This window comes from Aphis gossypii, chromosome 1 (assembly GCF_020184175.1).
Source record: "Aphis gossypii isolate Hap1 chromosome 1, ASM2018417v2, whole genome shotgun sequence".
In the NCBI taxonomy this organism is placed as follows: domain Eukaryota; kingdom Metazoa; phylum Arthropoda; class Insecta; order Hemiptera; family Aphididae; genus Aphis; species Aphis gossypii.
In genome coordinates this window covers 26,768,024-26,782,394 of record NC_065530.1, presented here as the reverse complement: position 1 = coordinate 26,782,394, position 14,371 = coordinate 26,768,024, and the positions used below count along the sequence as shown (strand labels likewise).

Sequence of the window (14,371 nt, the reverse complement as noted above, 5' to 3'; positions counted from 1 at the left end):
TTTTAAAAAATTAACAGAGTTCTCTTAGTACTTATTTTTACTTTTCCAAGGTAGAGCGCTGTCTTATAGTATTAAATTATTAATTGCATTACATATAAATAAATATATTATACACACAATTATTGAACACAGTAATAGAAAATACTATTAATTATTATAATTTATAGAACGTTAAAATTGGTTAGAATTGTTAAAATTAGACCCGATTATACCTTTAACAATACATCTAATTTAAAAAGTATTATGAAGTCGATTATCTGTATAAAAAATAAGATCTAATCTTAAATTAAATCTTACAATAGAACTGATGATTCTCGGGTACAGTTCATAACAATTTGTAATTGTTGAAGCTTCTATTGTACGATTAGATATAATATTATCAATACGATACGTTTTTGATGCTGACAAGTGACAATAATAACAATGTGCACAAAACGTATTCATTACACTTGTCGTGATTCATCAAAGCCTATTTATTTTTAACAGAAATTTATATTTAATTAATGAGATAAATTTACTATAATAAAGAATGCATACGCGTATTAATTTAATTTATAAATATCCCAAATCATTTAGTTGTGACTTTGAATGTGATCCTAGGTAGTTCAATAGTTCTATAATTTAATAAATTACGATGATATATGTTCACGGTACACCACAAATCACAATTTACAGGTTTTTCAAGTAAATTATTGAATATTTATTAATTACAAAATGTTCTTAGTATTCTCGCAAGATATACCTACTCAAGAACATGCATGACATCATACCATTATACAAGTTTACTGTATAGGAGGCATAGTATTATAAATTATAATAAACCATTTAGACATAAACCTGTTTAAATTATTTCATGTAAATCAAATGGTATACAAACATAGAAAAAACAATTTGTGATTTTTATATATTTTAATAATTATAATAATAAATTGTAAAAATTCACTTACAACAATCCGTATGTTAAACAATGTTTAAGAAACACGCTACAAAATGTAATTTAAAAATACAAAACGTCACATAAACTAGTATACATTGAAACGTAAAAATGCATTACCAATATTAGCAAATATTATAATTTAAAAGTATAACAATAATTATTACTTATTTCTTTAAGTTTATCGTGAGATATACAATTCAACAATCGTAAATCAAGGCAATTGTTAAGTAATGAACATAGTTTATATATGTTACTCGTCTTAGATATTATTGTTAAGGTTGCAATTATAATTTGCTCGTTTGAAATGACAATAGTATTGAACAGAATTTTGGTCTGTATACAATATATCCATTATGCGATATAAAGAATCTGATGAAGAAGCAGGCGGTAATTTAGTAACGAAATCAAATTATTGGTTTATTATTGGGTACCAATAATTACCAATGCACAACGTACCTACTATACGTATCGAAGTTAAACAACATGCTTATTTTAAATGTTAAGAGTACAATTTCATATGATTTAGTAAGTTCAAATAATGAATTACGATTGCTTAAATTATTGAGAACAATATTATAATATGATAAACAACTAACAAATCTAAACTTTCGAATTACAGAAAACACTTATCTATGCTAATAGATCCAGGTTGCAGACAAATTTAATTAATTTAATTGATTCACTAAATTGCAATGAAACGATCAAGAGATCCTTAGCTCACTATTGATTAATAAAAATTTCAGTGATAGATTATGCAACCTGACATAAAAGAAGTAAAATCGTTAACGTGATGTACACTAACAATTACGGGTAACGGTTGCATTTTATTTTTATTGCTACATTAGGAGCACACAACAATTTAAAACAGTAATCTAATTGCACAATTTTATATCTAATATAATATAATGGGTACCTATGATTAGTAATTGCACAGTACAGTTTTATGGTACGTCCCTGTCATTACAATATTACCTATCTATAATTGTTATTATTGTTTATCCAATAAAATTTCATAGTTCCAGAAATTGAACAAAAAAAAAAAAATGTCACAAATGGTTAATGTTATTATTTACTAGTGACAATTCACGTCATATTGTTTTGTTGATCCGAATTTCTAGACATTATTAATGTATTCATCTATGATTGTTACAATGTCACGTTCTGTATGGTTTACGAATTTTCAAGTACGTTGAACCGATTTGTTGTACTATTGTTAATTCAATAAATTAATATAGAAAATAAATAGGAATTCCTATTTAATTATAGGTACATTTCGATTTTATTCATCACAATTAAATAGTTTGGTCTTATTACCTATAATGTCATTTGTTTTTAACAAATGTAATTTATCTCAAATATATCCGCGATCGATACAATATTTAGCTTTACATGCGTAGACGAAACTGCGGTAAACCTTTATTCAAAACGTATTAAATGTTGTATTCAAAGAGAAAAAAGGATTTTTTTTCTCTATTTATCAATGTATTTTTTGTTTTCAACCATGTCGTGATACAAATTATGGTCAAATAGTTATTCCTTATATTTTTTTGTGCAAAATGTGTACACACGTCTTACATGTCACACAGTTGCGCATTTACAATCGATGAATCAAATTTCGGATATGCGATTATATTATTATAATATTTAACAAATAAAAACAACTGGCTTTGGTTGACGCGATATTATAGTAGTCGATATAAACGAAAAATTCTAAAAAAAAAAAAAATTATAATAATAACGCTTACTATATTATATAATAAAAAATCATTAATTCGAAAGTTAACAAATTATAATATCGTGGCATTATTGTACTAAGTCTAAGTAATATTATAATATATAGGTACAAGACAATGTGGGCAGGGATCCCGATACAGTACTCCTCGGTGTAGATCATACAATATATATTAATTATAACTAACCTTTAACTTAACGTACATCACACTAATCCATATATTATAATATAAATGTATGAGACGTCATTATCGTAGTCTTTTATTATTAGTCGTATATTACATTAAAGTCGTGTTGTTATTGTTTGGAATTATTAAACATACACGCCGATAGTGTAACTACTCCGAACTATAGTGAAATTTATGCGTACATATATAATATATACGACTATATTATTTATTCTAAAATAAAAATAAAAAAGTTGTCTTTTCTTGTTGACACGGAAAAACAGAGAGATAGAGAGTGAAAGAGAGAGTAATAATTTATTTGTGTGAAAATCCGCCGCTGTATACACCTAACATCCGGTCTGCAGCAGAAGCTTGGAGAATCTCCACACTCTCGTCCAAGCCATAGTTCCGCTGGCGATTACCGGGTTGTCCCTCAGAGCGCACTGCCATTTACCCTGAACGGACTGTGCGGCGGTGGGCTGCGAGTTGTGCGTCGGAGTCGGCTGAACGCTCGGCAAACGGACTGGTGACGCAGTGGAGTTGGTAATGGCTGGCTTTTGTGGCGATGCTGCGGGTGATGTCATGATAACGTCTATAAAAAACAAAAAAAAAAATAATGATTAAAAAATAATTGTAATAATGAAAACATTAAAAAAATAATTAACGATTAAAATAAATCGTTTCCAATTGGGAAATGTGTGACAAATTGTTAATACAACATATTTAACGACGTATTATATCATTAAGAATATTTTGCATCAGTTAAATATAATATACGTGTATAATTAATAATCATCGCATTTGTTGATTAGACACGAATCGTGTATTAAAGTATTAAAATAAAAGCATTATATAAATATGAAACTATATTAATCATCTAATAATTATTATTATATAGGTGGCGTATATATTAATATTCTATAGACAACGCTTTTTTAGGTACATCATGCATTATTCATATGACGTATTTTATTTTATAAATTAAAAAAAATTAATATCCCTCCACCGGTACAGAAATCCTCTTGGGATAGAGGGTTTTACTGTTCTGAATAGTATTATAGAAGGGTATTTTTATTTATTATAAAAATAGTTTTAAATAACAATATTTACGATGAGTAAATATACATTTTAACATGATATACATCATAATATAATATTCTTAAAACGAAAATAATGTACATTTTTTTATAAAATGAATACTTAAAAAAATACATTATCTCAACAAAATAATGTTTTCACACAAAAAATTGTTTTAAATAATTGTATTTACTGTATAGAGTGCACCAATAATTGTATAATAATAGACACAAATCCCAAAAGGGCCATTCATATTTTTAACCAAACTATCAAATGTAATTTCGTAAATTTTATTTTTCAGATTCACTACAATACCATATTATAAAACTCAGAAAAAATGTATAAAAAAAAAATTAATAATAATGAAGTATTTTATTCAAATAAAACGCAAAAATTAACGTTTAACAAGTTTAATCCGAGTAACCTGTTTACATTTACATCTCTATTCAAAACTTGTACAACATCATTATTAATTACATATTCATAACGACTAATCAGCAAAGTGTTAGTTTAAGACTACAAAACATAAATATAATCAATATCTTATGCAATATATAAGAATGTTAATGTTAATACATTTCAAAAAATACATTTAAATTCAACTGAAAACGGCCAAGAGCCCTTTGGCTATAGCCAGTTATAATTTCACATAACTGTTTATTGCCTTGTCGATATTAGTAACTGAACTGTAATAATATGTGTTGTGCATTATGTAATTGATTTTCTTATATTTCAGAATTATGGTTAGTTCTTCATCGATAGCTGTAGTTGTGTTCTAAGGTTTAATACTTTTTAAACTAATTTTCATTTCAAAATAATTCAGAATAAAGTTTGCTAAGAATTTAACAATACAAATGACAATAACTGTAATAATATTTACACTATATCTATAACAAATATACAATGATGTATATTATTAAGTCTCCGGGGATATTACTATAAATATTCTCATATTTTAAGTCACATAAACTATATTGAATGCACATTGTTTATTAGTTATAAGATAAATTAGATAGGTATATTTACAGTTACTTTTTAGTAAACAATGAGCATTGAGCGCAGTAAATCATGAGATAAGTTTTTATAACTTTTATTTAATGTTGTTATATAATGAATGGATATTGTTTTTTAATAACTATGGTTGAATAAATTATGGTAAAAAATATAATGACAAAAAAAAATTTATATTTTAAAATTTTCCCTACTTAAATGTTTTACTATCCAATTATAAATATAATACAAGTAAATTAGTAAACATTTCTACATGGTTAATTATTGGACACTTACAAGAAAAATGGGGCCTTGGAACTAGTGTACTACATACAATTTATAATGAGTATTCGTGAAAAACACCACGGCTTACTACATATAATAATATAAGAACGTAAAATTAAATTCTATCATACAATAAATTAATTTTAAGATTCAAATAAAAATAATGAAAAATTTAAAAATACATATTAATTTAACCTAAGCATCACAAAATTTGACGTAAAATTGTAGTCGACTGTACAGTTGACGTAAGCTGTGTCTTTGTTTCCATTTCTTAGACGTGAAATGTTGGAACTCAAAATGCCATTTTTAAAAATAGATAAAAAAAAAAAACAAATTAAGGATGCATTCCTTAAAATGCAAAGAGCTCTCTTAAACGAATTCGTTCAATACATTTTCAGAGTGATGGGTTTCATACCTTTAAATTTAATGATACAAATTTAATTTTAAATTAGTGCACAATAAAATATGCAACTGTCATTAAAATAAATGATATTGTGATTTAACTGAAATAACTTATTGTCTAATTTTGTTTTGACACTAAAAATATTTAAAAGTAATATTGTAATTAAAATATTTTTGTTATATGAGTCTATTCATCATATAATTAGTAACAGAAAAAGATCAGATATTATAGTTAAAATTTAATATATTAATTATACTCGTGCAAAAATGAGTAAATTAACATATTGCAATCGACTGTAATAACGATGACTAATAAAAGTTAATAAGTTAACAAAAAAAATTTATTTTCTATCTTTATTAGTTATTACAACTTTAAATATTACAAAGTAGGTATTCAATTTGAAAATAACAAATCTTAAATAATTGTATATCCAATTAACCTATCCATTTCGTACACATTTCACAGCCTCACTAAACCGTCGACATTGATGGATCATTCCGAAGATTCATAGTTTAAAACGTAGGTATAATGTATACAATGCGCACGAATTCGCACAATAGAAACACGATGATGGATGAACACTCCTATATTATAGTTGTCCACAATAGGTAATATTACCACATAAAAATCGATATTATGTTAATTCCTGTTTTGAATACTTACGATTACGTGTTTTTTCGATTTTACCAAATTTTTTTTATAATATATATATATATTTTTTTTTTATCACCAAAAACAAAGTATACATTATGGAATTTAATCACCAAAAATATTTTTAAAAAAACGAAAAATTTATATTATAACATTATTTCCTAATCATAATATCTATGAGATATTAAACAATTTTCTTCACAATTACTATATTATGTTTTTGATTTAATATATTTAATTACTTTGGAGTAAAAACTTCCTAAAATAGTCACCAGCCTGTAATTAAAATTATTCATTTTTTTCATAATAATATGTATAAGTTTACTGTGCTACAATGTAGATACAGTTAAATAGATTGTTTATTTTCTAAAAAAAAAAGTATAAAACGCTGCTCCAAAGGATCAAGTTGTTAAAATTTTTTATTTTTTTTAAATTTTTAGTAAATTTAATGTAAATATTTGTGAGGATATCTGTTAAACCTGAAAACCCAACAAGTATTCAATCACTTGATTAAGCTTGTAATTTTTATTTAACCTTCCTGTTCAAAAAAGGAAAACTTATTGCATTTTACAGATCGTGTAAACATGTAAATTAATTATGAATAAAAAATATACTGAGTACAACGACCCTCGTTTTTTTTAACACATAGTATACATAATAATATTTGGCAACTATATTATATAAACACGTGTAAAAGGTTTATATGCTGTTGAAACCTTAGGAAATCACATAATTAAATTTTACTTTCAAGTTAAAATGTATAGTAACAACTAATAAAATGACAAAGTATAAAATTTAAGTAACTAATTAAGTTCCAAAATTATTATAAAACCAACTTTGACTAATTTTTAATCTATCCATATACACTTAGAGTAAAAAATTATATTTCAAACATAATAGGTAAGAAAGGAAACTAATAACCAAGTAGAATAAATTACGTATTTACGTATACGTTTTATAAAAACACACTACATTTTCGTTTAAGTATGTTTAAATACAGAATAAACATTATCATTTATAAATATATTACAACGAATGTTATTTACCAAGTGTTATAAGAGTAAATTTGCTAAGTAGGTATAATTCAACACTCAAACAATATGATTATAATTTGTGCCTTGAGAAATCTTATAGGTTCCTCATGAATGTAAAATTGCCGTAGCAATACTTGCAAAGTAATAATGTATTGGTGCGTGACAACTTAGTGTGTAAGTCAATAAATGAACCACGAAAAGTTTTTTGACCTGCGTTAATGATGAATTCAGGAAACATTAATTGGATTATAATAATTTAATTAAGTTAAGTACTACTATAATATAATGCAATAATGAGAAAATCCCACTTAAAATATTAAATAAAAATTTAATTTAAAATAATTTAATATCTACTTAACTAGTTTTAAACTAATTGAAAATAATATTTTTGAAACTTTCATTTTAAATATAAAAATCAAATCACAGATAAATGCTTGAAAGGAAGTATTATTATTATTATTATTATTATCAAAGAAAAATATCTTTATTTCAGTATAATTCTTCGATTTTTAAGTAAAATGCTCGTTAAATTACCATAATAAGTGCATATAATATATAAATTATACTATAAACATTAAACATAAATATGTAAATTGAATAATAGGTATATTAACTACTAACATGCCAAAAATTATTTATGAAAAGTGATTCATGCATAAAAATTATTTTGAAATTGTAGTGAACTAGTGATTATTAGTTTGGAATTAATCATTTATCGAAAAATATAGTGCCATCGTATTTTCTGAAGTAATACTAGTTCAACTTGCAAACAATACTCAAGCAATGGTAATGTATTAAAATCATACATATATATAAATAAATTATAAAATTAAACATAATATATACTGTCCATTTATTGGTGCATCAAAATATAGAATAATTATTACGAACTATTATTTTAAAGTTATGGATTTATGGTCATAACATTTTGTAGCTATTTCTATCAGACCATTTATAGGAACTCTCGAAGACACTTGTTTTTCAAGTGTGAGTTGTGTGTTTATGTGATGTTTCATTACGAACAATATGGATATTATATTATTATATACAAATTTGCCTATACAAAATATTATTATGCTAACACTTAAAATACAAACCCAATCAAAAAAGACGAAAATATTCATTAATATTTCAACGGAAGTGCTCGCCGAATACTATAATCGTTATTGTAATTTTTACAGAACTATAACTGATACCACTTGTCTTTAAAATGATTAAAAATGTCAATAAACCGCTATTAAATTAAAACGTCATATTATTATTAGCTACAGGCCTACAGCTGCGGATTATCTTATGAAATAAAAGTCCAACGACAATGACCTCAAGTGTTTTTCCCTACGATAATAATATGTAATTTATGCAAACGTCTTAAAGACTAAAGTTACACATTATATACAGTATAGTTACATACCACAAACCATTAAAAGTTTGAGTAGTATAATATACCCATATACTAATAACGATTAAACCGTTATCGAGTGCTCAGCTATCGAAAAACCACACTATATATATATGCGGTTATTAATTAATTATTTGTTATTACCTATATTGTTATCTATTACAATATTTCAAATAAAAAAAAAAACCACTTAATGTACGCTACAGCTTTAAAAATTGTGTCTGGACAATTATTATTATTATTTACGGTGCATCCGGGCTTATTGCCAGACAAGGACTGCTGCCGTTGTTTCAATGGAAAGTGTATGTAATATATAACAATATTTAATATAGATGTGTTATTTTTTTTTTTTTTTGTGGGGTTGACGACCTTTTTCTTTTAGCTCCTACTATGGCGGTTGTTGTGGGGTTATTATATTTTGGAAGAAGCCCAAAAATACTACGCGTCTGCCGTCTCTTGCAAATATTATTAATACTATAATAGTGTTTGTTCTATATTCGAAATAGTTAGAAAAAATATATATCTTGACACTTAGATTTATCGCTAAGTCAACTACTTTGAGAAAAATAACGCAGCGGAACATTTACGAAAGTTCTCAATGAAACGCTTTACACGAATGTTGAAATGTCAAAATGCGTGCACGTGATTCGATTGTCAAATTCAGAATAATAGATGTGAAGTAGTTAAGTAATACACGTTGAACAAGATTTCTAGAAGCTTTTAAAATCATACTAAATATTAAAAATACTAAATTATATTGTATCATCGATATATTTATTTTTCAGTAATGGTATAATTTAATTTTAAAAAGCAGCTTCAATATTTGGAATGATTAGTTACAATATTAATCATAAAAAATATATATTATATAAGTATAAAATACCTAAATTAAATTATATCAAAATAATGTAATATACTATTATATTACTATACTAGCTATTATGTGTAATGTAGGTAATTGAATCAATTTTGAAGTTCGTAACAATTGATGGGTGCAGTTCCACTAAAAGTGCGCTAATTATAATGTGTAAAAAGGATACGTATTATGTACCTTATAATTACAACGATCCATCATTGTCATCAAATATAATATAATCAATTATTATAATTAACTATTAAGACCATTCGACGTATATTTTTTATATGTACAACGAGAAAGCATTTTATTTCCCCGTGACAAAAACACAAAGTACCACCAAAAATTGAACAACCAGAGTAGTGGATTTACATAAAAACGTATTATACTATTATAATTACTTCCACAAAACGAGAAGGTACATTTGATGTATTTAAATACGAGTAAATTTAATATGAAACTATATATAATATTATTATTTATATTATTTCAAACTCAATACGCCAATTAATACAGGCGGAGAACGGTTTCTTATTATTATTTCGTTCTAGTGAGAAAATACAATTAAAAACATTTTAAGTACAAGCGATATTTACACGAAAAATACGCGCTGTAGTGACTAACACAATACTACGTTTTTAAGTCAGTATATTATTTACATGCATGTATAAGAGTGTCGAGTATGTACAATACTCGACGTTTACTCGCGATTACCCATCTCACCATCGTGTATAACATTAAGTAATTGTATCAATTTAAAAAGTTTTTTTTTCACTATTATTATTATTATTATTATATTATAAATTTTAGCGTTCAATTATTATTATCGTCCGCTTAAAACCGTATCGAATCAATCGGGTAAAAAGGCTAATGTCATATTGTTACAATACATCGTAGTACGCACTCGATTAACACACGATTACTGAATTCGGGTGAACGCGTGTGTGTGTGTCACTATACATATTATGCAATACGTTTACAACCGATTTATATATATACTTTTATTGTTATACTGCAGGCGGGGCACGGGCTGTGGCTATATATTATTACAACAGTAAATAATATGTAACCTATGTGCTACAGCGGTAATATATGATTTACGATTGTCGAAAATATATATAAATGTATAGTATCGTATACATATTATTATATAGAGGTTGACGGTTGTGTGTTCGCGCGCCGAACGAAAATGATGCGTTTCGGGAGTAGCGAGTAACATTTCAATGACACCTACACACGTGTGGCCCAAGTCCTCCGTGTCATGTACTGATATATTACAGTATATCTATAGGTGCATTGCACCGTGAAAACTCGAACCGCGTGTGTCAAATTGTTTGTATCGTCGGTAAGACAAAAGTTCAACGCGCGTTTCCGTAGCCGTCCCGTCCGCGTGTTTTATACACTCCTATAATAATACTAATAACATAACGTTATTCTATAGTCTCACGACATAATATAATAATATTATATATATATATATATATATATTATAGCAGAAAACATCGTTCGTACAATACTCGTCTAGCATTCGTGTGTCTGTGTCTGTGTCTATGTGTGTGTGTGTAGTATTATATTATACAATACGTATAATGATAATATTATATAGTTATACTATATCGTTTTGTATCAATTAGTACCGCTCGTTACCCGACACTTGTTACTAGTTTGTTTTAAAAGAAAAAAAAATGTTTTCTATCCGTCTGTGTGTTGGTTGTAATATAGGGTCGAATACACTCATATGTATCGTGGAAAAACAAGCGGCACGTCTTTTCCATTTTCTTATCCGATTACTGTCGTGTAACGTCGTTATTTTACCCGAAAATATGTGGAACAAGGTGATAAGGTGACACCCTAACGTCGTGGTATTTTTTATGTCCAAAAACTCATACCATTTTATTTTCAGATAACCTTATACGGGCGTTATGCAAGACATCCAATATAAAAAAATGCACCTATAATTATATATATATTTGTATAATTATGCGTAAATAATATTTATGTAGTACACCTCTAATTGCCGTGGAGGTCACCTGAACGTGTAAAATAAGCATTTCTTTTGTGCGATCCAATGTACATAAAACGTACTTACCTACGTACATTATATAATAACATAATAACAGTGACTTCTGATATGAGATTCAGTGTGTTTTATCGACGAGTAGTAAAAATATCGGGGACAATGTTTTCAACACACGTTGTACTAGCCATAAAAAGCAAACCTGTAAGCGATATGAACTAGCAAAAATAAAATATCGTAACATTATATTCATTATTTACTATTGTATACATATATTTCTTCAGACTTAGATACATAAAACTCAGTGCTTTATAACCGTTTTTTCGCACCTATAATATATGGTTTGTCAGCATACGTACATGGTTAGGTTACACGAACATTTTAAACGATCCGCAGTTAAAGGATTATGAATGAATAGTAATAACAAGATATTTTAATATCTTTTTTTTATATAAGTATCTACAGTCATTTTACACACTCTGCATCTGCAGATAAAAAACAGTGTATGAAGTTTACAATTATTTTTCATGAATAATGAATAACTGGATACTTTTAAGACACTTCATAGTATTAGATGCCTACTTAACAAAATTTATTGTATTTTAAAAATGTATATTTTAGACAATAATTGAAGAGTTAAATACCTACGTTTAAATGAATGTATTAATCTACGAGTGTATTAATTGAATTCATGTAATTACTAATCATAATGTTTACATTATAATAAATCCATGCGAGTTATACATCTATATTATATAGTCTATTTATCTTGTTTTATTCATTATAACTCATATTTATCCCATAATATCTTACAGTTTAAAATTGTTTATTTTCCTTAAACGTGTTTTGCTTTGAGTAGAAAATAATACTGCACGGATCAATAAAAAATAAAAATGAAATTCTCTGTTCAGTAGACCATAAATTCCAGGAATTCATCGAATTAAATAACATTGATGATAAACAACAAAAATCTCAGTTAAATAGCGGTTGTAAATCAAAAGGAAGTTAAAATGATTAAGAAATATTTATATATACCTACAAGTATTATAAACTGCAATAAAAATATTATTGATGTGAAGAACTTAAACGATCGAAATATCACTGAAGTGTCAATATAGTTATACCTATTATTAGTAGTAATATATTCTAGTATATTAGTTATATTTTAGCATCTAATAGCATACTTATCAATTAAAATATTTAAACTGAAAGTAACATTACTTGTTCATAACTACATTATAAGTCTTTTCTATATTATTATACTCTTTAAAACAACTAACCGGTTACTTACAATCGATAATTGTTTTAAACTTGTATTTACTTTAAACGATTATAAACACACGATTCTATTATACAATACTCGATTAGAAAATATGGACAAACTAGTCAAATCAACATAATTTATGGTAAAGCTATTATGTGAATGGCGCCATTAGGATTAATTTTAAATCCAAAACGCATATTGTTTAATACGACACACGACCGATTCGACATCGAACCAATAACGGTGACCTGGAAAATATTCTACGGAAAACTCTATAGATTTTCCACAAAACCTGCACGGTAAGGAGTCTTCAACACTTCGTAATACGGTTAGGCAAGTATATTATAATTATAATATACTTTAAATCATTGTATCATAGGTACTGAAATCCAAATTAAAAATCGTATTTAACGATGTTCTGGCAAACGACAAGTGATTACCGGCAACGTAGAAAATTATACGAAAACAACAACAACAGATCAATACGATTGCCCGTCAAAGAAGAACATTATTCAAACCTGCCCGAAACGTAAACATCGTCGTAATAATATTTTTAGGGATATAATACCCGTTCCTATACAGTTTTGTCGACTCGCGAGACGTACGTATCATCAGATATAAAATAATATTATTTTGGTAAATGGAATTATACTCACTGTGTTGTTTGGCAGTAATTATTCGTGTCGTCGAAAATTGATCTTCGGAAACCGTTGGCTAAAGTACGACTGCAGTGATTGTGGCAACACAAACGAGCACCGACAGTGGTCGACCGGAGAATGAACGGCGACGGCGACGGTGGCGGCTACAGCTACGTCGGTGACGACACGACGGCGGCAGAGTGCGTATGTGTGTGTGTGTGCGCGCGTGTGTGCGCGCGTGTGGAAATTCACACAGCTTTGCCGTTTTGTAAGCGTGGAACGAGCACCCGGCCAGAGAATAAATCGGTTTTGGTCGTATGAAACCCCCCCAAAAAAAAGCGTTTAGAATAACAACCGAGTAAATAATAATATTAGTATTTAATAATTATCATTATGATTCTTCTTCTTCTTATTATTATTATTAGTATTATTATTTTTGATACAATTTAATATGAAATACAAAATATACGGACTACAAAATACGGTATAGACCGGACCTGCAGATGTGCGGCTGAAGCAGACACGAGTCGGTGAGCGGTGGCTGTGTGACAGAAAACGTATATACGTATACGTGAAACGGAATTAAATCGCGTACACGCGTGGACGAACGACAGCTAAATTAATATATTATATACGTCGCTGACGTTTTATTAAAATATCATGACCGTTGTCGACCACCGACGGCACTCGGAGCATCGACGCCGGGCGCGCAATTAATAACGACCAAAAAACTCAGTACGGATATAATTATTCATAAATCATAATCATGTGATATTATCGAATGGTACGTGGCTTAGCGAATCCGACGATTGTCCAGGCTCGGATTCAACGAGACGCGGGTGCGCGAGTGCACTTCTCGAAACTCTGGCAACCCCGTATTTCACACGATATTATTCACTATTGTAAATATTTTAATTTTATT

The 14,371-nt window shown here is 27.6% G+C and overlaps 1 long non-coding RNA gene across 1 annotated transcript; it reads right to left on the bottom strand.

Moving 5' to 3' along the window:
- Positions 1-884: 884 nt before the first annotated feature.
- On the bottom strand, positions 885-14,024 carry LOC114133087 (uncharacterized). The gene is made up of 2 exons (XR_003593113.2): positions 13,468-14,024; positions 885-3,427 (listed from the first exon to the last, which is right to left on the bottom strand). It is a non-coding gene; the product is annotated as an uncharacterized LOC114133087 (long non-coding RNA).
- Between the last annotated feature and the right edge of the window lie 347 nt (positions 14,025-14,371).